Raw genomic sequence first — 25505 nt, 5'->3', positions numbered from 1 at the left:
CTGACAAGCCAGTAGCACCTGTTCTCATTCTCCATCTTGCCAGGCTCAGTAATGAACTCCATGTTGGAAACGTGATAATACGTTCTGTAATTCTGTTCTGCCTGACGCTTCCCATAACAGGGTCTCATCTACTTACATGGACTTCTTCCCTTTTTGCCACCTTAAAAAAGTGACATTTTAAAAAGTTTTGGATCTTGCTCTTGTTCTACACACAGTTTTAATATTAATCTGCTGTTTCTCTTTCAGTTTTGACTTAGTGAACCACCATCTAGCAAGGCAGCAAAACCAGCCGACTACAAGTCACTGCTGATTCTTCCTAATTATTTTGTAGTTCACAGTCATGTCTGTTTACTTTATGAATTCATCCTTAGCCTCTCTTTTATGACTACATACTATGACTACACACTACATGCTACATGCTACATGCTCCATACTACATACTAGTTTCCTCTCCACATCAATGAATGCCATTCTGCTGGTCTGTACATTATTAAAAAAAAGTTTCCAATAGAGCATTGACTTCACATTTCCTGTCTGTCTTCTCATCTGCTCCCTTGGTTATTGTTTGAAGATCATATATAATTTGCCCCTTGATGAAATCCTTATTACCCCAGGCATAATTACAATACCAATCTCTCCCATATTTAGCCTTTGCACACTGTTCACCACTTCTGGCTATATTTCTACTTAACACTTCACTAGAATCAAATTGCAAATTTGCTGCTGGCACTATAACCAGAATATGCCCTCCTCTATGAATCAATTTATCTTCTGGCTTTCTGTTGGCATGCTTTATCTGTAGCAACCTGCTCATAACTTTATACAAATCTTGCATCTTTGAAAATACATCATACTCCTTTTAAGTAGGTTTTTTATTTCTGTGTGAGAGTCTTACATGGGTATCCTTTAACTCATGGTCTTCCTGTTTCAGCCCCCTAAGTACCGGCATGACAGACATACACCCTCATACCATGTTTAGGAAGAGATGACTAATTCCTTATAATAGTGTAGTGAGTGTCTCGGGCATGAAATGGGCCACACACGTCTGTAGTGATAGGAGCGGCAGGCTGCTTCCTGCTACCCTGCTAGCTTTACCTGAAATAATTACATGGAAACTGTATTATTTTAAACACTGTTTGGCCCGCTAATTCTCACATCTTGCTTTAACCTATATTTAGTAATCTGTGTAGCACCACAAGGTGGTGGCTTTCTGGGAAAGATCTTAACCTGCGTCTGTCTATCTCGGAGAAGAGAGTCTTGGCGACTGCCTGAGTAATCTGCCTCACTGCCTTCTTCTTCCCAGCATTCTGTTCTGTCTACTCTGCCTACCTAATATTCTGTCCTATCAAAGGGACAAGGCAGTTTCTTTATTAACACATAGACAGATGACCCTCCTCCATCACACATCCGCTCTGCGGACCAAGCCTAACTAAAAGCTCCAGCTTCTGATCTATTACGAGTTTATTTCAGTCAAGGTCACAGTCTACATGTTTCTCTCTACCACATGTAAGGCACATATGGGAGAGGCAGGTTCATTCTGCTAGGCACCGAGTAGCTTTGGTTTGAGGAATCCCCAGTGTCCTTAAAGTTTCTGTGGGTCTGCAATGCAATGCAGTCTAAGATACTTCTTATGCTAGTCCTCCTTTCTTGCTGCTTTCTCTATGTATGCCAGTCCTGTATCTTGATCTGAACATTCTGCCTTTTCCTACCTTCTTTGACAATAATTTTTTCTCATATCATCTTAATGCTTTGTTTCTGTGTGGGCTGTGACTAATACAGTGCCCAACATTTTACCCAAATATATTGCAACACACCATGCATGCATGTAATTATAATGTATGTGTGTTCTGTGTATGTTTATATGTCTGATGTGTGTGAGAGAGAGAGAGACAGAGACAGAGACAGAGACAGAGAGAAAGCCAGAGGGAGGGAGGGAGGGAGGGAGGGAGGGAGGGAGGGAGGGAGGGAAGAGAAAGAGACAGGAGGAGGAGAAGGAGAAAAAATGAGGCTGTGAATTCAGGAAGACAGGGAGTTTGCTATTCATCTTTTTATCTTAGCATTTGGCGACATCCTGGTTGATCAGTAAATGTGAATGAATAAATAAATCTGATGAAAATTTCCACTCTGAAAAGTAGGTGCAGCGTAATTCTTGGAATAATTTACTGTGCTAAAGTTTCTCAGAGCATGAAAATATGTGATATGTCAGAAGTATGGCAATTTCATAAAAGGTATTAAAGCACTATATCACCATTTCAACTTAATTGCAGTGTATAAAATAACTTTAACTCTGAATGTGGAATCAGCCAATATAAAAAGAGTGACTTAAGATATTTTTCACAAGGCTGTGTTTTATAATAACTAACTTATTTCTTCTAAAATTGATCTTGAATAAATGCTAGTTAGAATTATCCCTAGGAAGTTTGGAGAAGGATAAATGGAAATGGAAAATATTCTCACTGAGAGACTCCATAAATACACAACAATTTAGAAGGCAGCATAAAGCCCGGGAAGACATCGCTCTGCCATTCCAGGTGTGCCTGTTTCAGTTCACCCATTACCAATCTGTGTGCATGGAGTGTTTGCATCCCAAGAGCTGTCGGAAACTCGAACAGAGGAAGCATGCAACCTGATGCAGTTTGTGAAATAAAACAACATTCTTCTGGTGATTCCATGTCCACCTCCCCTTGTGTTTTATTTAAACATTTGAAGTGTCCACACAAAATGATAGGTTCTGTTCCATTATTGTCATGCATCTATGTATATACACACACATCATTGTAAGCTCATACTTACCACCCATCTTACTAGTTTTTCAGTCTTTAAGGGGTTGTACTTATAAAATCTCGGAAATGGAAAGTCAAGGGAATAAACTGTTTCTATTTAATCATGATCAGATTTTTTTTAAAAAAATAAACTGGTGAAAAATCCTTGACCTATTTGTATTACTTGGTAGATTCTATCCTAAATTGTGGCTATGGTCTCATGTCCAGTCATTGAGAGTCTCTGAAGATTATATTTCTTATGCATGGTACCATAGCATACTGACTCTTTAAAAGTTGGTGGTAGATTTTTGCATTTTAAAGTATTGAGTAAAGCCTGGTGGTGGTTGCGCACAACTTCAATCCCAGCACTTGGGAGGCAGAGGCAGGTGGATCTCTGTGAGTGCGACACCAGCCTGATCTACAAGAGCTAGTTCCAGGACAGGCTCCAAAAATACCCTGTCTCAAAAAAACATATATATATATATGTGTTGTGTGTGTGTGTGTGTGTGTGTGTGTGTGTGTGTGTGTGTGTGTGTGGTGTGTATGTGTGTATACACACACACACATATATACTGAGTGCAGGCATATTATTCAAGAATTTGTTTACTTTTTGTATTTATATGAACATATGTGCACCTTTAGGGTGTTCCAGATACCCTGCTAATTATGGAGGCAGGGAGGTTGAAGGAAGATCCTAAGTATTAAGAAACCTTCAGTGTAATGATGGAGGAAACAGAGATACTAGATAGAACTACTATGTGCTTTGGGAATAGTCTCTGAGAATAACTCAGTCCTTTAGGGCAAACAATGTGAGCTCCCGTTGGTACTAAACTTTCTTCACCATTTCCTTTCTTTCTTTATAACAGGACTGATCTCCATAAAGCTTCCTATTTTTATTCAGTTAGGGCCATGTTTTAGAGGACATGCCAGGAGGACTGCTAGGAACTTTACAAACAGACCAAGCTACACAACTGTCACACATATGCAGAGGGCCTAGGTGGGGTCCATGCAGGCTCCCGAACTGTTGGTCCAGAGAACATTCACTCCCACAGGCTCAGGTCAGCTGTCTCTGTGGGTTCCCCTATCATGATCTTAACCTTCCCTGACTCATACAATCCTTCCTCCCTTTCTTCAGCAGGACTCCCAGAGCTTGGCCCCGTGCTTGGCTGTGAAATTTCTGCATCTGCTTCTTCCAGTTACTGGATAAAGCCTCTGTGGTGAAAACTAGGGTAGTCACCAATCTGATTACAGTAGATGGCCAGTTCAAGGGCCCTTTCCAGTATTGCTAGGGGTTGAGATGAACAATTAATAAATGGGATCTCCTGAAACTGAAAAGCTTTTGTAATGCTAAGCCCTTAGTTGGAAGCCCTGCTGGTGTCCTTATCAAGAAGTTTGGAATGTTTGGGATCTCCAGCTTTAGGAGACTCCCAGGAATCCACAAACAGATTCTTTTTCTATTCTAACCACTTTTCATTCACAGGTCTCTTTAGGTTCCTTTCCCAGAAACACTTGTGATATTTTTAGGCCATGTTATTGGCTTATCACTTTCAAAAGACTAAATTAAAATAATAACAAACAAATCTGTTTTATTGAGAATTTCAAGACAGAATAAGATTTAGGCTATGGCATGGTTACTGATCCCTGTTCTTATCCAGACTTACATTAAGAGTGATCAAGCAGGTTAGAATTACATGACAAATGTGAAATTCATTAAGGACAGGAGTGAGAGTGGGTTTAATATACAAACAAGGCAACTGCAATTGTTAAAGACTTTGACAACAATGAAGGAAACACTAATCCTATTCACTGAGACAACAGAAAAATGTGCCATGAAGTTAATGCTTCCCCTACCAAAGGCTCTAAGTTGTGAAGATGAAAATTCATTTGAATGGAGAGAGTGTAAAATGAAAATATTGCCATAGTAGTTCCCTGCTTAACATAATGGCATATCAAATAGTGCCCAGGTGCAGGCGAGGAGCTCTGAGCCATTGGCTCGGTCTCAGGACACTCTCCTTCAGATCCCAAGTGGGAACACAAATATCCAGTCCCATTAAAGCCATTGAAATGGTTTAAAGCCAGAGTTCACGCTGGTGGCACAGCGCAGGAAGATGCGTTTTTAAAATGACTCAGCTTTTTCTCTGCCGCTATTGCCGAAACAGGAAATCTCTCTACGGCACGTCCAGGCAAACAGCAAAAAGCTGTGTTAAACTCTCTCTCTCCTTTATTTAAAGCCCTCTCAGGTTTTTAAGTGGATCCACAGGTCCAAGCTCTTTATGACGAAGAAGTATTATGTCTATGTCACCAAGCAGCCTTAAATGCTTGGAATAGGATACAAGATCCAGTGAAAAGGGTTGAATCATATATCAGGCTTAGGCGAGTGGGAGAGCATGGAGGATTTCTGCCGCCATACAGAGAGATGTTTCCAGGCTGCGCAGTGCTCTGCGCGTCAGATTTGGCTGTAACTTGGATGAAAAGAGTTTCTGTGCTGCACGCTCAGTCTCAGAATTAAAGTGCTGAGTGTGGCTCCTACCTGGCAGCCCCAGAGCTAGTAGAAAATGGTATATCCTCCATTTTGAAATTGGAGATAGGTGGAGCCAACATCCAGAACAGCCTGGCGGCTCTGCAGCTCAGAGGTGCAACCAATTCAGTCACAAGCGGCTCTGCCATGTTGGACTGGGCGGGGCAAGCATACAGTACCTGTTTTTGACCCAGGAATGTCACAGCGTAGAGTCTTAAGCACTTAGCGGTGTAAAGGCACAAGTCAAACATGTTTCTGGACAGTAAAAAAATTACAGATTCACAATAGGACAGATTCAGACATATAAGACTTTTAAATGAGTCACAATGTTGGATGAGCGTACATAGGCTTGAGAGAGAAGAAAAAATATAGAAAATAAAGTTAATGCCTTTAAAAAAGGGTAAAGACTTTAAAGAGACAGAATAAAGTAAAGTGATAGAGTAAAAATGAGCCACGTAAAAATGGAAAATTCACAGAGAGTCTGGATTATGTATTTTATTGTGTTTTCTTTGAAAGTTTTGACTGTAAAGGAGCTAAATACAGAGAGACATTTCATTATATGGGCTGCCAGGCTAGACCAGAATGGACATCTTAACGGTATGACTTCAGAATTTGGATCTAAGAACATGATGCTTTGGAAAAGAGGGTCTTCTTTTGTTTTCACAGAGGATGACACCCTGTGGATTGCTTCTATCCCAATATGGTATGATAGACCACGCCCACCTGAAAGGTTGCTATGAACATCTTCAAAAAAATTACTTCACTCAACTACTGCCTGAGATGAACCTGGCACACAGGTTACATCATGAAAGATCTGATTAACAGTGCCCCCATTCAGCAGGAAGCAGTTTGGAGAGAAAAAACTGTGCCCATTTTCCCAAATATTGTTTATAAATGTTCTTTTACATTTAAAGGGGGAGATGATATAGATATGAATAATTTGCATTGGTATAGATTTTAAGGTCAATTTTGTTATATGTATATGTATTTCTGCTCTTGATTAAGGTATTGTGCTTGTGTAGTTCATTTAAGAATGTAATGTATAATTAGGAAATATAGGTTGTTAATGGATAATCATTGATAATAGTTAAGCTTTTAGTCATGTTAGATTTTCTAGATATATAGAGATATATTTTAGTTAAATAGGCATTCTTCATATATTTCAAAGGCTACAGAATATGGCATTTTAAATGTTTTAATAACTTAGGGCTTTTTGTGACAATGAGACACGTCTGCTCCTGGCAGCACCATCTACTTCAAGAGGAAGATGGGCATCGAAGAGGCTACTTATGGAGTTTGATAGCCATTTGGGCAAGAAACTGCTCTTGCCTGGACTGTTGCATAAACTGGACACAAAGAACCCGCAGAGAGAGGACTGCTGAACTTGCCTAAAGGTGAGATGGTCTTTCAGGGTTCCTGATTCATGAAAGAGTCTGCGAGACATTCTGCAGGACATAGCAGAAAGTGACTGAACTGTCTTTGGAATTTCCTGCTTCATGGAAATGTCTGCTGGACACTATGGGCCTGAAGGCCAAAGATGGATGCCCCAACAGTACAAAGGAACTTTGGGTGACTGTCCAGGCAGCGAGTTGTCTCTGTCATTTCTAGAGTTTGAAAGTTGCATATTTCTTGTTTACTTAGGTAATATTATATCCTTCTGGAGTCTTTGATGGAGTTGAAGAATAAATAGATAGTTATAGCTTTCCTTAGTTATGATAAAAGATAAAATAGATTTAAATATTGTAACTGTAATTCTTGCTTGTTAACTCTTTTGTTACATGTAATTTTACTATGTTAAAGTTAAAGCCTTTTTTGTTTAAACAGAAAAAGGGGAAATGATGGAGGAGTGTCTATGTGTTACTTTCATTATTAATAAAGATACTGCCTTGGCCCTTTAAGAGACAGAAAATTAGGAAGGTGGTGTAGACAGAACAGAATTGTGGGAAAAAGGAAGCGCAGAATTGGGGAGCTGCTTCAGGCAGTCGCCATATGCAGTCGCCATGCTTCTCCTCTCTGAGATGGACGCAGGTTAAGACCTCTCCTGGTAAGCCACACCTCATGGTGCTATATAAATTACTAAATATGGGTTAAAGCAAGATATGAGAATCAACCAATAAGAAGCTACAGATAACGGGCCAGGGGCCAGGCAGTGTTTAAATGAATACAGTTTCCGTGTAATTATTTCGGGTGTAAAGCTAGCTGGCAGCCGGGTGGTGGGACGCAGCCCCTCTGCTCCTTCTACAAAATAGTTTCTTTGGGGTCAGCCTTGAAGTTACTTGGAGCCCTCTCTGAGTATGGTCCAAGGGAGGCAAGCTACACATTGACCTTGCAGGAAAATTCGGCAATCTTATCTATGTGGTATTAATTCAATAATTAGGATGCAATAATCTTAGAGGCTTACACCAAGGTTTTAGAAAACTGATTAAGGTAAACAGTGGTGGCAGGCTTGAACTCCCTTACAGCGAGCACCCTCAAAGCTACTGTGTGAAGCTGGGAGGGTGAAGCCTCGATTATGATGGAGAACCTAGGATACTGGAAATGTTAAGATGTCATGAAATATCTTGCAAGACATACTGCCAGAATGGAGTTGAATTAGCCAGAGAAAGTGGCCAGAACCAAAGCCCCAGATGCCAGGCAGGGACCTGCAGGATCTTCGTTTCTCCCTACTGGCTTTCCTTTCGTCCTGGTTCCACCTTTCCTTACTGTCCTCCAAGTCCTCGCTTTTGGAACGGGCATTCTTAGTTTGTGCCAATGCATACTAGAAACAGATTTATTTTCATTCCACATGGGTTCAGAGTTAGATTGTTTCAAGTCTCAAAAGAAATGTGGGGCTTTTGGACAGCATTGAGATTGTGAAAATTACAGTACTACTTCAAGATGAACTAAAATGAATTTTACATTATGCAAAATTGGGAGTTTAGGAGCCATGGTAGAGTGGTATGTTTGAAACTGATATATTTGTCAGGTAGAGAAGGAATGGAGTTTTAATGTTTAACATATGTTGACCAATAGAATATACTCACACTGAGAGTTCATCCTTCTTGGTATGTCCAAGGGTTTCCTGCAAAAATTTCACCGAGAAGGGAAGACACACTCTGCTTGTAGGTGAAACTATGTCATACACTGGAACCCCAGATTAAATAAAAGGAAGGAATCAGTTTGAGTGTCGGTACTCCCCTGTCTTCGTTTCCTGACAAAAGATGCACTTCTGACTAGCCAGCTCTTGCTTCTGTGACCATGCCTTCTCCTGCCACTACTCCCCATTTCCTACAGCGGTGAACTGTAGCACTTCAAGTATAAACTAAAATAAACTCATATTCCTTTATGTTGCTTCTCAGCAGAGATTTGTTCACAAATAAGAGAAAAAAATTATAACTAAAGCAATTAAAAATTCCCAATAGGAACATTAAGGAAAAAATTAAAAGTACTTATACTATTAATGCTAACATACGCTTTATTTAACAACTATATCTAAAATATTATCATTTCAAAGTAAAATCATTGTAAAAACTATTATTGATGAATATTAAATTCTTCTTTTATATTGATTGTGAAATTGAGGGTACAATTTACATTTATATCATATCTCAGTTTGGGCTACAAACATTTTCTGTGGTTCTGTGAGGCTTCCTACTGTAAAACAATCCTAAATTACAAGATTGTTAAGGACAAGAATTGTTCCTTCTTAGATGATCTTCTTTCATATAATAGCACCATGTCAGGCAATATTGTCCATGTGATGATTAAGGTACTGAATTCAGAGTAGAGAAATGCCCCCCTTCCTTTGTTGTTTCTGTTTTAAAATCGTTTTACCAGTGGGAAACTCCTTAACCTTCCTAATCCATCTAATTTTAATCTTTTTAGTCTTTCTTTCTTAGGAAATTCATAATCAATAACCATAGATTCCATTGTGATAATTAATGACAAAGATTTCACAAAGTAGTTAGCTCATGGGAAGAATCAATTTTTGTAGTGTGTTATAATTATTGACTATTCAATTGAAATAATTCAACAAAATGGTTTGAAATATTGCATTATTTCTTCAAGGTAGATTTTTTCTTAAACATTTGAATTATATTATTAAATTTATTGAAAATCAAGAGAGTTATAGAAACCTGTGTGAATTATGAACACAGCCATCTGTCTCTCAGTGATCAAGAATCTATGGCAAAATTAATTATTGAAATAGTTTAACTGTATTTCTCATTTGTATGCATGTGGGGTGAGATGTTCACAATGTACATATGTGGGCATTCATGACAGGGTCCACATCAGGAGGCCAAAGGACAATTTCAAGGAGCTGGTTCTCTCTTTCCCATCTTTACATGGATTCTGGGGATTGCCAGCCTTAGCTGAATCAATTATCAACAAGCTAATAGTATGCCTCAAGTTTTGCATGGTTTATAATACAGCTCTTGGGTACATAAAAAATTCACTTATGGTTACTCAAGAGAGATCTGTATAAAAGTCTTTTATATTACAAAAAATCAAAACATACAAGGAGAGGTTGTGCTACTACTGGTTGCCTGAACTGACCCATATTGGGTACCAAACAGAAGGTCAGAGTCAGGCGTGATTTTCTGGCTATGCTCGCTTTCATCTAAATCCCTTTTCCTGACGCACCTTTGTAGTGCTGATACAGGGTCAGTACCAGCCAGGATTCCCTCAGTGACTGTTAGATTTTTTTATAGGTCCTGCAGCTGTTATGTGTGAAGCTTCTACGGGCTGATCGGTTGTCAGGAACTTCAGTCCTATTTTCCTTGTAAGGAAGGCAAGGTTCCATTCCTTTCATAGGAAAGGTATTAGGGTAGAGAGATAACTCAGTTTTTCTATTTCACCCTCTTGATAAGCAAAACTGAAATGTGATTCCAAGTTTTCTGATTGGAATCTATAACATGCTCTTCCATAGTGGATAAGTGCTTCATTTCTAAAACCAGATAAACCCAAAAATGTCCAGCCTCTATTTCAAAAGATTGAACTAATATATGTGGCACACCCATGTTACACTTTCTCCTCTCCCATCTTACAGATGAGGGGGCTAGCCACAGAGAAGTTCTATACCATGCACAGAGGCACACAGCTATTTGGGGGCCATATTTTTGACTACACAAAGCAGGCAGAGATAGGGGCTCTAACTTAGCAGGATGATCTAGCAAGGTTCAGCAAGCAAGCAGACAGATGAGATAAGCAACTCAGCAATATTAGGTAATCATTCTCGGTGGGAGCCCTAGAGCAGAGGGTGGGGAATGTAGGTGGGAATGGCTAGTGCAAGAACTATTTATTTAAAAGCCAGATGGAATTTTACTAATTACTCCAACTTTGGCATGCAGTGCAGGTAGTATTTGCATTTGAAAAATGCCATATCTAGAAGTAAACAAATTCAAAAGGCCCATCATGTTGAAGATAAATCATATAGAAAAGAACACAAAAGATGAGATTGGTGCAGAGGAAGGGTTATTAAAGGAATGGAGCTCTAATATTAAAAAAATTGAAGCATTTGCTTTTATTTATGGATGTATGTCATTATTTATTTTTATTTCTGTGTGTGTGTGTGGCTGTGTAGATGGATGCACACATGGGTGCAAGTACCCATGGAGATCCAAAAGGTGGTTAGATCCTCTGTAGCTTGGTCACAGGCTGTTTGTGAGTTGCTCAGGGTGGGTGCTGGGATCTGAACTCTGGTCCTCAGGAAGGGCAGCAGCAAGAGTTCTTCACCACTGAGCCACCTTTCTAGCCCCATAGGATAACTTTTATAGCCACCGGTTATACTGTGTTTGTCCGTCAGTTCTTCGCCTGCCATCTTTCTTCAGAACCCACCCTCACACATGCGATGACAAGGAAACGAGGTTGAACAAAAATAGCAGCCATTGCTCAGCTAAGTATCTGGCCCTCTTTGGGAGAGCTAATTTCAATTATTGGAACTCTACCGAGATCAATGTCTTGGGTGACTGATACTGAGTGCTCATGACATAACACAATGAAAGCGACTGGGTAGGGTAAGGAAACAGCTGGACGAAACATCAGTTTTAAATGCAAGGAGAAGCGAAGATCGTGATGTCAGCTTCTGGTTCCTGCTGTGGGGTCACTCTAGAGACTCCTTTATTCTGCGTCTAATCCTTTCTTTTGTTCAAAATAGATTTTTCTCCCATTTTTTCCCCAATTTTGACCAAAAAGCTCTGGTTCCTATAAATTATACATCTATTACAGAACTAAAGGAAAATAAGAAGAAAGAAAAGGAAGGGGAGAAGGAACAGGCAGAGGAGCCACAGGAGGCAATTATTCTTTTTTCTAGACTGCGTCCTATGCTTAGTATCTTCTAGAAGCCAGGCACAGCTTACTGACTGAAGATGGAGCTAGGAGGGCTTGTTAGAAGGCAGAGGGAAGGATTGCTATTTAAATTGAAGGACCAGAAAGTGTAGCCCCATATAGCATGCATACACAATAATATATGTGATATAAAAATATTTAATGTTGGCTCTTTTCAAAGATGGCTCCTATTTTTGAGAAACATGCTTCTAGCCTCGATACTAAGTTCAATCTCCTGATCTCTCAAATGGAAGAGCTAAGCTTTGCAAAGATCAGTCATTACCGTCAGAGCTCCAAAATAAGTGAAATGTGGAGCAAAACCTAAATTTGGGATCTTTGAGCCCACGTCTCACATCCTCCCATTTCTTTTTGAGTCAGCCCTTCTTAGACCACATCGAAGCCAGAACTGGATAGGTCCAGGTAGGGGTGCTAAAGAAGGGTTTTCTTTTTCTGAATGTAAAAGTTGGGATTTTATTATGACAGTCAACCCCTCTTTCCTATCTTAGTCTCTAGGAGACAGGAGCAGAGTGAAGTCTGCAAACCTGGTACTCAATCTCCTGCTGCAAACTTTGAGGAATAATTGTTATTATAGACAGGAAGCATAACAATGATAGGCATTTAAACCTCCCGTTGTTAAGAATCTTTAGGTCAATAGCAACATTTTAAAATCAATTGGAGGGTTTGCTGGAAGACACAGCAGAGAAACTACAATCAACGCAACAAGGTTAGATAACCCTCGTCATGTTAATAGTTACCTAAAGCTTGACATCAATCCCTTACATTGATTCTCACTTACAGCTGGGCAAAAGAGAGAGGAGAGAGGAAAAAAATCAGGAAGGACAGAATAATACATGATCTCACTGAAGCATCAAATTAGTATAAATAATGATTAAGAAGAATCGCTGCTATTATTGGAGAATATGTTGAAAATGAGGCTTCCAAGGTATCTGCTGACAATGAAGAAAGGCTTCAGCAGATCTGGAATTCAGAGACAGGGAAGATAAAAAGAAATCCAGGAAGTACACCTGTGGTAAGGCCACTTCAGTGCCCTAAGCTAGGGTCAGAGCCTTGCTCTCAGGGCAGCAGCAGCTTGCTCGGCTTAGGGTGGAATGGTGCCACCTACTGTCCGTCACTGTGATGCACAGGGCAGGGTGGTAAAGCACACAGAAAAGCACGTAAGTTGAATTTACTGTCCACTTGTCCACTGATTCTGTGTGGCACCACTATGGGAGCTGAGGATTGCTGGGTATCCCTGACTCTAAACACGAGGTGTGGATTTTCCAGCCCTTCTGACCTACAGAGCCTGTGTTGTGGAGTACACACCACTATTTTCACGATGGCCTTGGTCTCTCAACTGACAATTCTGATGAGGGAGAGGCACAAGTGAACTTGGAGGGTGTCATCAGCAAGTTCATTGATGGCTTTTCTCATAAATAATGACAGATTTTCAGTCAAAATGTGGACATCAACTATAAGCACCGATGCCACATCCCTCCTTTCCAAAGCAGCTTCTTTGCTGTTTAGCTTAGAAAAATGTTACATCTGTATATTCCCAGACCATGGAGGGGATGCAGTAAGAAAGTTTAATACATGAGATTCTAACTGGCAGAATAAATCTGCTTTATTTGCTTATGATAGCCTAATTTTTTGAGTCCTATAATTAGCGAGTCCTATAATTAACAGATCTAGGATTCTAGCCCATGGTATCCTATTACTGGCTCCATCCTCGTACAAGTTAGGCATCTCCCTGCAGGAGTGGCATCTATATAAGGAGGGCATCCAAACACACTGCACACCTCATACCTCATATCCTTTTGCTTTCACACTCCTTCACAGACATGCCCAAGCAATAACCTGAGGAGAGATTCCACGAGACGAGCTGACTTAAATTTACTGAATGAATAAAGTTTTCACCACAAACAGTAAATTAAAAGTTTTTGGTGGCAATGTCATGGATAAATGTGAGATATTTGTATAATCATTTCAAGACTACAGGTATTCCGAGATGTCTTGGAGCTGAAAACCATTGAGGGCACACGGAATGTTTTATTTACCTCTTCATTCTCTGTCTTTCTATTCCTTGCCTGGTTGTTATTCCTCAGTGATGTGGGATTCCAGTCTGTATGCTGTGAATACCATGGGTTGATAGAAGATTGCTTTGGACCTGTAGCAGGGCAGAACTTAGATAGGTGGGGAAAACTAAACTGAATTTTGGGAGGAGGGTGGGGTCAGAGAGAAGCCACGTAGCCCCTTCTGGAGACAGACACTGGGAACTTGACCAGGTAAGCCACAGCCACATGGTGATACACAGATGACTAGAAATGGGTTTAATTAAGATTCAAGAGTTAGCCAATAAGAAGCTAGAGCTAATGGGCCAAGCAGTGTTTTAAATAATATAGTTTCTGTGTGATTATTTCAGGACTGAGTTGCTGGAAAACAAACTAATGATTCTTTCAACACCTTAGCAACAATGTTGAATTAACAAATTAATAAATGAAGGGTCTTTTTTTTTCTTTTAATGTTTGCCAAAATTCTGGGTTGTTTTCAAAATAGGAAGCTATAGAGCCTGCCTTTGAGATGAAAACCTGGAGGGCTATATAACTTAGTAACTTTGTTCACAGGTTCTCACAGCTTGGCAACAAATGAAGCCTTATAACCCCTACTTGGGAGCAGTGAGATCTGTGTACACTTTGATCGGCTTGCCAATGGAGCAGAAAGGTGGACCCTTTTGTGAAAGAAGCCATCAAATGAAATGCTTCAGAGAAGAGCTGCAGAATGGCTGGGGTCATTCAGAGACTCCCCGAAGACTTTAGTTGATCTGGATGAGAACATGGCCACGTTTTCCTGAACTCTGCTATCCATGACTTTTTCCATTGATCCCCCATGGAAGGTTGCTGGCCGTTGGTGACATGCTCACAGAGGCCAGAGGGGTCCAAGGAAGAGCCAGAGTAGCTTCCTACTGGGTTTGTAGTTCTGTTGATTCTGGTCAAGCTGTGGCTTGATTTTGCCGATAAACAGACAAGCTCTAAACCTGCTACTGGATTCAGGGTGAAATAGTAGCTCTGTGTTCATTCATTTACTCACATAGTCTTCAAATAGTCACTTATTCAGACATTTATCTATTTAAATATTAACCGGCCTTTTCATTCATCATGGTTGCTTGGTTACATGTGAATGAGTGAAGCCCTGACTGAGATGTTCAGGTGTACTTAGGGTAAGATGCTTGACGGTATGTTTCCAAGCGCTTATCAGAAATCATCAGCGTTCTAGTGTACACCAAATACAATGCAATCTTAGTCTCTTTGTATCCAAGGCCTAATTAAGGGTCCTGAAAGTTTCACAAATACATTAAGGGTAACACCATCCAAACCAGGCTCTTCACATTTCAAAATTATTTCTGTGTTCCTTATTTCAATTATTAGTGATTTTAACTAGCTGTCTACTTGAGTATATACAGAATGTTGCTATTATTTAGCCGTAAATGTTTTTATTTATTCCTTTTCTAGCCTTGGCTGGCCTAGTACTCACTATGTAGACCAGGGTGGCCTCAAACTTGCAGTGGGCTTGGCCTGTGCTTTCCAGGTACTGGGATAAGATTTATACACCTCCACAACCAGCTATATTTATTTCGTATTTTCATTTTCTTTTTCATCTTTTATACAATTAATTAAAACAGTTTAACAATTTCACCACCTAAATATTTTGTACATTTATTCTGAATAACACACCTCTAGCCCACTGTTTTTAACTGAGGGACTGTTTTTGAATTGACATGATCATCTCAGATTTGATATAAGCAATTGGCAGCATCAGATATCAGATCTGTAGTGTCCTAGCCCTCCTGAATATTAATCATCAAGACCACTAGCTAATATCTGAGAAGTAAATAGCTAGAGATGCTTCAAAGTTAAATCCCTTGCTTGCTTAAGAAAGGACTTCCTGGTTAGGCATAGGGTCTCTGATCAGTCTAGGGAAAACATAGGCTTATGATTAGCTTGTTGTCCAAGGGAACTGAAAGGGATAAGGTGAGCTGCAGAAATATTCCTATGTGAATAAGACTGAGGACATATTAACACACAGGAATTTATTTATTGTCTGACTATCCACAGTTGGCTTACTGGATTTCAATTTGACTCTGTAAATTCCAAAGCCATGGAGCTGCCATTTGTTGATAGAGGTTTAGAGCTATTTCCCGAGAATTTTGTCATCTCGAACAAAGCCACTCCCCCCTTCTCTCCCTATATGTGAACATTTTCTATTTTTTTTTGTTGTACATTGAGACTCAGTCATTTCTCCCTCTCACAGAGATGAGACTCCTTCCAGCACCTCCTACAGTAGGAAGTATCCTGTTCCTCTCCTTCCCATTCTCCATTGATCATTAGCCTTATAGCCTGCTGTTTCCACCTGTCCATCACATTATCCCCCTTGCACTGCACTGTTTTCCTCAGTGACTTGCATCCCCACTTGTATGTCTTTCCTAGACACCTGTGCCTTGGTCTGCATGTCCTTCAAGTCCGTGCTGAAAGCAGACTTCCATCTTCTCAGTGAGACCTGCCCTGAACCACACTATGCTTGCTCCCTCTTCTAGGTTCCCTTTTTGCCTGGTAGGTCATAATTTGAATATACAGATATAGAATTATAGATATGCATATTTTATATATGTATGTATTTCACATATTTATACATTGTACTTTTTTAATGTTTCATATCTTTATACAAGAATGAAAGTCCCTAGAGGGACAGAAGGCTCTGTGTATGTACTTCTAGTTCCAGATAACTAAATAATATTTATAATGTGACACACGCTTGATCAACAGTCACTGAGTTAATTTCTTATCCTCCACAACTTCCCCGTGTCTCCCCTGACCTTTTATTGCCCCTTATACGGTCACAGTATCTATTCTTTTTGATTCTAGGAAAGGCATCATCTGGTTTCAATTTTATTCATAGTGGGAAGAAGAAAAAGATACTGCAAAAAGTCAATGAAAAATCAAGAGAAAATGGCATCCTTGTGGTGGCCTTTCTCTACTGAGAATAATCCAGTATTTCTCCACTGCTCCTGGGATTAATTCCAAATTCCTTAGCATAGCTTGCAGTACTGCCTGCCACACCTTTATACCCTTTCTCTTTCCATGCCTTCCTTATATGTTGTGAATACAGAAGCCTTTATGGCTCTGTTTCCGAGGTATGTCTCTCCACAATAGGCATTCTCATTCGGCAGATTGCACTGAATAATTCCCATTCGAACTTAAGGGCTCCAGTTCTGTGGGAACTGGTGACATTCTCCCCAGTTCTAGCTGATCACTTCTCTCTCCTGTCCAGAGTGCCAAGGCCATCCCTTCGCTAGAGAATTTAAGTCATGATGACAGACTACGACTCTTCATGAAACTCTGAACTGAGCAAAGGTAGACTCACATTGCCCTATAGTCCATAGTGAGGTGTATTTAAGCTCTTGGCCATTCAAGGGGATAGAGTTCCAGCCAATGCACAGATTAATGGTAGATGCCAGATGCCTTGCCAGGGCTTCCTGAATAAACGAGTAAGTTAAGAGCCTCAGATATCCTTGAACTTGCGCTATGTCATAGCTAGTTGGACCTGGGTCTTTGTACATACTGGGAACTTTAGAGTTCATTTAGTCCTCTGACAACTCTCGGGAAAGAGTAGCATTCCTTTTCACGGGGTCACAGACATACTGAATGGACAATCTCTCATGTGCACTCTTTAAATCGCAAAGGCTGGACCCACATGCCCGCTGCTCTAGTCCCTCTCCTGCCCCTCTATTGCTTCACCTTTCTGCCCTCCGCAGTTCTAAAGGTCTGGGCAGTCCTGACGTGGCTGCTTACCACCTATGGGACTATGTGTGGCTTATACAACACAATTTAAATTTAGTTTTCGTATTGGCCATGTAGAAACAACAGTCTGTGATTTGCAGGGAAGCTCCCCCGATTCAAATCAATAAGAGACACGAAGTTTCCATTCCATTCCCTGTGGGTTGCATGGCTCAGATGGAGAAGCTGAATTACGAGCCTGGTTTACACATGCTTCAATAACTTATGGCCTGTTAATACACTGCAGAACCAAATCAATAGACTCAGAGAGTCTCTAAAACACACCCTGTTTCCTATCAGTTTAAAGCAACAGAAAAGACTTCTGCAGAAAGAGAATTCTGCAAGAGCATAAGAGATGACCCCTCCATCTTTCAACCACTCAAGCTGGGTCTCAGTGGAAGAAGTCCGTGTGAACTCCCTCCTATGGTCTTGTCCTTGTACAATAAGCGATTCCCTGCACTGGAAATTTGACCAAGCTGTAGATTAAGCTAGCATTGCACTAGAAAGCTGAAATTGTCTAAAAAAAGAGGTAGAGAAGTGTGAATGAGAGGGAAGGGGTTGTAGTCTTTCATTTTGGACAGCTAATAAAAATGCCTTTCCCTTAAGCACTTATAATTTGTAAGTCATATTATGTTATGCAGATGCAAGTCTTTGTCCACACCCTGGTCAGAGCTGGTATAATTAAAGGCAAAGTGACTGGGGACCTAAGAAATCACACGTTATCAGAAATTAGTCATCAAAGCCCAACAGCAGACCATAGTCTCTGGGCTTGTTTATAGGATCTGGTCACTTGCTTCATAGTCTGTATAAGAATAAAGAACTAGGAGAGAGACAGATGCCACAGCACAGCTAACACCAGCATTCTCCTTAAAATGAAATTATGTTAGTGAAAGATTTTTTGGTTAGAAGAGAATACAACATGAAAGAGATGAAGGATTATGAGCAGGTGTGAACCAACATTAACTTTAAGGAAACCAGCAAGAAATCTCCATGCTTCAACCTATTTCTCTTGGGTTTTTCCATTTGCTTATCTGAGCAAAAAAGCATGTAAAAAGCATCATGTTATGTAGTCACAAAAGACTGGTGTTTCTACAGATTAGCCTGAATACAACTGATTTCAGCTATTTTACAAATATTATTTTTTCCTTATTAATGAAAACTGATTCGATTTTTAATGAAGAAAAACAACTTGAACTATCCAGAGGACCCAGGAAAAGCAGAATAAAACCAGATGGCCCAGGTACAACGGGGACAAGCAGAAGAGATGCACCTGCCCAGGCTTGAGTTTGGTTCTCTGAAATAAACTTGTCAGTGTTCTGACAGACAGCAGCAGGCATGGGCTTTCTCCAGCTTACTTTCACTCCGTGCTGTTTATGTCAGAATGGAGTCATTGTATAAATTTCTGTTTTTAAATCTTCGTCATAATCAAAGTGTGTGCATGAGATAGAGACTGTTTTAGAACAGTGTGATGAATCTAAAGGCAGAACATGAGTTTCAGTCCTCTCCTGGCTATATATTTTAAATGTGTATGATTCAATTTATTTCTACAAGCTTTCATGACTTAACAGCAATAATCCAGGCTTTCAGATAAAAATCAAGGATTTAATATAAAAGTCTTCTGAAGTTTGGGCATACTAGAGGACTCTCTCTCTCTCTCTCTCTCTCTCTCTCTCTCTCTCTCTCTGTGTGTGTGTGTGTATGTGTGCTCATGGATATACATGCATGTAGGTCAGAGATAGATGTTAGGTGTTTCCCTCCACTACTTTGCATTTCCTTTGACAAACAAGGTTTTTCATTGAGCACTCGAATTACATGTGCCCACTGCATGACCAAGGTTTTACTTGGGTTTAGGGGATGGAACTCAGGTTATGCTGTGCACAGGCACTGTACTGACTGAGCTATCTCTTTTCTTTTTTCTCTTCTCTTTCTTCTCTTCTCTTCTCTTCTCTTCTCTTCTCTTCTCTTCTCTTCTCTTCTCTTCTCTTCTCTTCTCTTCTCTTCTCTTCTCTTCTCTGTCTGTCTTTTTCTTTTGAGACAGGGTTTCTCTGTAGCTTTGGAACCTGTCCTGGAACTAGCTCTTGTAGACTAGGCTGAGCTGAAGTCACAGAGATCCGCCTGCCTCTGCCTCCCGAGTGCTGGGATTAAAAGTGTGCACCACTATTGGCTGGCAAATAATGCAGGACCTAAAGATTCTGTTATTGAGTTTATTAATGTTTTTTTAAGCTTAGCCTATGCCTACCCCTTTTGAAATCCAGGACAGGAAGGAGAAAGAGCATTAGAAACCCGGTACCCAGATCAGCGGTCTACTGTCAGCACTCTGCAGGGTTGGGGAGGTGTGTTCACTAGAAATACAGACTTCCAGGTTCCACTCCGGAATCCAATGATGACTTCCAGAGGTCGGTCAGGATTTCCATCCATGTGTACACCAAGCTCTCCCTGCCCTTCTGACACCCATTTAAGAATGAGATTCACATTTTTAGATGGAGATAGCTTGTGCTGCCTTCAGAGCTTGCTTTCCTGGTCCAAACCCTTGGCCTCAAGGCCAAGAAGAGACTACAAATAGAAGTCATTCCTTCCATATTTCTCGACCGCTGCTCTCTCTGTGGGGAATGTTAAGACTTTAAGTATTCCTAGCCCACAACCCGTATTTCACTGATGTTAAACTGTCCACTTAAAGCAGGCCAAGGTATGATCACAGATGTTGCCTTGGCTTCCCCCTGTTAATGTTTACCTGGAAATTCTTATATACTTCATCCTTGGAAACCAAAACTTTCTCTTCATCCTCAGTGCCTGAATCTTACCTGTGTGTTTTATGCATACTTACTGTGTGTTATGTGCATATTTACTTGTGTGCTCTATGGATATTATCTTGTGTATTCTGTGTATACTATCTTGTGTGTTCTGTGCATACTATCTTGTGTGTTCTGTGCATACTAGCTTGTGTGTTCTATGTATACTTACTTATATGCTCCATGCATACTTATTTGTGTGTTCTAGGAATACTATCTTGTGTGTTCTATACATACTTACATGTGTGTTCTGTGTATATGTACTTGTGTGTTCTATGCATAATACCTTATATGTTCTATGCATACTATCTTGTGTGTTCTGTGCATACTAGCTTGTGCCCATAGACTCCTTCTCACGCCATATTCATTGGTACCTCTCAAGATGGTAGAACCTGCGAGGCCATTTCCATTCCAAAGGCCTAGAAGGACAATTCAACACTCTGTGTACTTTCCTATACTGTGCAAAAAGAAGGAAACTCTGGCCTGGGCAACTAGAGGGCTATGCTTCACTCACAAGGGTGGCTGAGGGATATCTCTGTGCTTTCTAAGGGCCAGGACACCAAGATATAAAGAGCATACCCCTTAAATATTTGTTAAAGTAGGTTTTGCAGCTCAGTTATCACAAATCATGCCAAACACAAAGCCTATTAGTTTCTTATATCATATGTAGGGGATCATTTATAGCAGATATGATCTAATTAGATGCATTTGTGTGTGTGTATGTGTGTGTGTGTGTGTGTGTGTGTGCGCGCATTTGTATGTGTAGATGTGTATGGAGGCCAGAAGTCAAGGTGCCTTGTGGATTTTTTTTTAACTGAGAAAGGGTCTCTCATTTTGAAGTTGAACTACTGATTTAGGTATGATGGTTGTCCTACGATCCCTCAGAATTGTCCTTATTCCATCTCCTCAGTTCTGGGATTACAGGTGTGCACCACCATGTCCAGAAGCATTATACTTCTATTTATAATAATTATTCTTATTAGCATCATTTTATTCTCAAACATGTTTTCTGGGGATTTGAGGCAAGCTCTTTACCAAATGGACCATCTCTCTCACCTATTTATTTCTTTTCCTGGCAGAAGTTGCTACTGAACCCAAAAGTGTCCAAATTCTACCCCATGAAAACAAAAGGCAAAGCACTAGCTCCACATTTATACAAATGTGAACAAGAAGCAGCTCTTTGAATATAAAGCCTGATAATTATACCAGTGTCCCTGAGAACTGGTGCTGGGTTTGGCATTTCAGAAAGGAAATGTGTGAAAATAAAGAAAACTGAGATTTTAAATGATCAATTTACACTACCCACTGTTTCTGCCTCTCAAGCCTTAGTACTGCTTCAGGTAATAACTCCCCGCTGAGACACAATGAATAATATCGCCAAATGAATAACAGATGCAATTTTGTCCACATCATTTGAGGTGTCCAGTTTGGTCATTGCAAGCAAGGCTAGAAATGGCGGGCATCGTTCTATTCGGGATCATAAGGTAGGTGCTGTGACAACCACCTTGCTGTACACAAGGAGACAGCAGGACAAAACAGAAAATTGTCCCATGCACTTCCACAAAATCACTACACAGAGTAGGTTAATCACATGGGCCATCCATCATACCAAATGAGTTTTCTCTCTTGAAACAGACTCAGAAGTCTGAGTCAAGCTCAGAGAGCCTCTCCCTTGGGCATTCTTCAAGCTTCCGTTGTTCACGCCACAACATGACGCTCTCTCTTGGCTGTCCTCCTCCACACACCCAAGTCCAGCATCTACAATCGGATTCCTACAGTCAAGTTTGTCCTGCTTCCCTGACTCCCATGACTCCCTAAGTGCCACCGCAGGTTAGAGCAGGTTAGAAGTGGCACATCAACGGAACAGAAGCTGTCACTTAGCACAATGTCTTCACCTGTCTCATAGCCCGTTCAGACCGAAGCACACCATCCAACCCCTCAGGGTTCAGACTGACAGCCTCTAGACAGAGGTCACCAACTCAGGGCACAGAGCACCCCATCATCCCGACCCTGGGCAGCATCTCACAGGCTTCGCTCTGCAGCCCTCCTCTGTCGCAGCTCAGTTCGAGCCACACAGTGTCTTGTGATTGATATCATTGCCCCAAGGAAAAAAAGCTCTTTTCTTCCTTCACTACCTTTCTACCCCTTTGAAAATACAAGAATACAATACAACCTGAAAATCGTCTTAGTGATTTAAAAAGAGAAGCTTATTAAAGTGACTTCTAACAAAAGATGTACGAAGAAACCGAAAGGAAAAAACAGTTGGCAAATGTTCAGAATCAATGCCATCACTTGCAATGGTACCCTCACCTTTCAGTGGAAGAAAAGATCCATTTCAGACCGTCTCCTCATTCTGTAACAGAAACAGCATCTGCCAAGAAAATGGTGAATGCCTGTTACTTACTTGGCTCTAAAGAGTGAGTTCCACAGCTTTCAGAAGGTACTATCAGCTCATTTACTAGGGCTCTGGTTAAGATCTGAATCCAGTCGGTACTTAATGAGATGCTAGGTAGGATAGCGCAGGTGATGTCTTGACTGTGAATAGATTGGGGTCTTTCGTTCCTGCTCCGTGTCAAGTGTAGGTGAACTTGAGTAGTTACACACAAACCTAAACGGGGCGGCACTGAGTTAACACACCAGGACTGAACGGCAGTTATTTTTGAAAGGGAAAGAGGGAGAGAAAGGAAAAGGGGAGCGAAAGCAAGAAGGGAGGAAGAAGGTAAAGAGTAGGAAATTGGAACACTAGAGTAAATGAAGATTCATAAGTTCTGCCTGGCGATAAAACAGCAGAGGCCATTATAGAATTAGGGATGAGCACATTTACAAAAGCTAATCAACGAAGCCACATATTAGGATCACTTGAGCAACCTAAGAATAATCCTGATGACATGCCTGTGCCCCAAACCAATTAAACCAGAACCTCTAGGGTAGACACAAAGCCTCGGTATTTCTTAAAATCTCCCCGGTGGTTCGACTGTGCAGGCAGGCCTGAGAGTCAGTGTTCTGTAGATGGTGCCTTTGCATTCATCTCTACCTGATCATCGGTTACCATGGAAATGTGTCTACCAGCTGGGTGAGGGTTGTCCTACCTCCAGGTTACTTTTAGAACTAAAAATAACTGATACTTTCCAGTCACTTGGAGAATCTTTGTATACTCTGCAGAAAAACTGAACTCTTTCAGTATGACCCATTCTTTTCTATATATCCCTCCAGGTCTGCTCAGTGCCTCCCAGCTGGGATCTGCTTCTAGCCACAAAACCGAACAGTAGCAGAAGAGCCACTGGTCACCGGCTTCTCGTTTGCTTTGTCAGATGTTCTCTAAGGCTATTGCTGTTATATAGCTAGTCAGATTCCAGAAGGCTTGGGTTTGCTATGGCTGGGCCTTTCCTCATAGTCAATAGCCTATATAACCAAGAACCGGCACAGAAAGTGTCATTACTGGTCAAAGGAATGAGACCCAAGTCATATCTCTAGGACTGGGAGGAGACATGACATCCTGAACTTCCCGGTATGTCATTAATAAATACTTACCCAAACCTTTCTCTGGGAGCCTTAAACTTTCTAAGATTGCTTTCTAGTCAGAAACTTCAGGAAAATGAACAAGGATACAATATTTCCCCAGTAAGACTACATCTAATGGGGCTTATAAGTCATTTGGGCAAGAAAAAGAACAAAACAACTCCAGGAATCATTACAGACTTTAAAGACCTGATAAATAGAAAGGCTGACTAAAATAGTAGATTGGTGCATTGGTTCGTTCAGCCATTGTACACTCCCACCCCATAGAAGGCACTTTGTTGTACTCTACAATAAATTCTGCCTTTCTTCTATGTTACTTGGTCTCTCTTCACAATTCTTTCCACAGAGATCACATGGCTGAGAGGCCCAGGGAGCCCAGAGTTAACTGTTAACCATTGTTGCTATTCCTTATGGGTAAGTACGATACAACTCTGGGGAGGTAGACAATGGGATTTTAACACTTCGGTCTTCATAACATCTGTGCCATTTTCTAAGTAAGTGACAATCACTTAATTTTGAATCAATTAAGCCTTTTTATCTGTATAACGAGAGTAGTAATACCTGAAAAATGGTTTTGAAGATAGGAATCCTGCTTGTAAGTTTTAACTATCAAATCATATACTACCTATAATAATAATAATACGGTTTCTACCATCTGTTTGCATAAAATGACAAAAAACTAAGATTAAAGGCGATTTATACACATATCTTTTCTCTATTGTGACAGATCACTCCTGATTGTAGGAGTCTTTATTTTGTTCATGTCATTCTTTAACAAATTGTATCTCCCAAACGTATAAAGTACCGCATTCTGCTGGGGCTTAAATGCATTTAGTGAGGTTATGTCTTGAGAGAAGGTCCGCGTCATGTTAGGGAGTTCGAGTTCCCTCATCAACAAATGAGGGAGTCGGTGTACTGAGCTTTGGCAAGTGACATGGCGTCAACAAGTGGTTCTTGTGGGGATCAGAACCATGTGCTTAAGCTGCAAACACCTCCCGCAGCTGAGGCTGCAGTTGAGAGCGCACCTCCGTGTTGTTACAAAGGCTGTTACCTTTGAAAAGCAAGAGAAAGAGACTTCAAAAAAAAAAAGAGCAAAACAATTCATTTTCCATCTAATTAAAGTCATTATAAACAGCCTCCTAGTGCTTAACCTCTTCCCCTCCCAAATCCCAATGTTTCAGCTAGATGTTCAGATGCGGAGCTTCATTGAGGATTTTCTTAATTGCCTTTCCATCACTAATGGGATTCACTTCATTATTACCTCTGCCAAAAGCTGCCTCCCACTCTCGGCCCCATGCTGGGCCATTTACATGCCTATTTATAATGTACAACTCGCTAAATGCTGAAGTCATGCCACTTTCAAAGTTTAGGAAGCTAAACTGAAAAGTGGTCCCTTTAATGAGAAACACGAATTTAAGTGATATATATATATACACATATATATATATACTCTATCTTAACCCCTTCCTCTTTGCTCACTTGTATCAAATTTTATCATCCTTTATTCCTTTTCTCCTGACCTCTTTCTCTTCTCGCTCATCTAATTCATGTTTCTCTTTTGCCTCTGTATTGCATACCCCGTTGCTTCCTGTGTTTACCCTCACAATCTCAAAGAACATCTTAATCTATTGCCTTGCATCTATAATCACCTCACCTTTTATCGAGTACCAACATCCACCATGTTTATTTTGTTCAAAACCAATCAAAATGTGTGATCTGAGTTTAATAGATTCCAATTGAAAGATGAACACAGCAAAGGTTAGCAGAGAAAATAGAACGATGA

The sequence above is a fragment of the Arvicola amphibius genome, chromosome 12, assembly GCF_903992535.2.
Source record: "Arvicola amphibius chromosome 12, mArvAmp1.2, whole genome shotgun sequence".
NCBI lineage: Eukaryota > Metazoa > Chordata > Mammalia > Rodentia > Cricetidae > Arvicola > Arvicola amphibius.
This window is presented reverse-complemented; position numbering follows the sequence as displayed.